This window comes from Atta colombica, unplaced genomic scaffold (genome assembly GCF_001594045.1).
Source record: "Atta colombica isolate Treedump-2 unplaced genomic scaffold, Acol1.0 scaffold198, whole genome shotgun sequence".
In the NCBI taxonomy this organism is placed as follows: Eukaryota; Metazoa; Arthropoda; class Insecta; order Hymenoptera; family Formicidae; genus Atta; species Atta colombica.
In genome coordinates, this window is record NW_017259291.1 from 5399657 (window position 1) to 5400054 (window position 398).

Genomic DNA, 398 nt, shown 5'->3' on the forward strand with positions numbered 1-398 from the left:
CTTGTCGTTCTTCTGTGGCAAGACGTAATTTTGTCTAAAACAATTAGTGTGAAAAACAAATAGTGTGAACCTATGAATCTATTTCTTTGTATGATGCAAGTCAGTGTACGAAGAAATACATTATTTGCTAAACTACTCTGCATGTCGACATATTAACACATGGAATAAAGAATCGTATCGCTGTCTTGAAAATCTTATATAATCATGGAAATTCATATTACATCATGTTTAATGTATTTCTTTGCAATCTAATCTACAAGATACCGAGTCACTTTTATGCATGGATTCCTCTTAATTATATTGGTCTTTAGTTTCTTTACGAAAACTATAAAGAAGCTAATTTTCAAGCACTACATTTAAATTTCATTCCAAGTATAAAATATATTATAATTTATTTA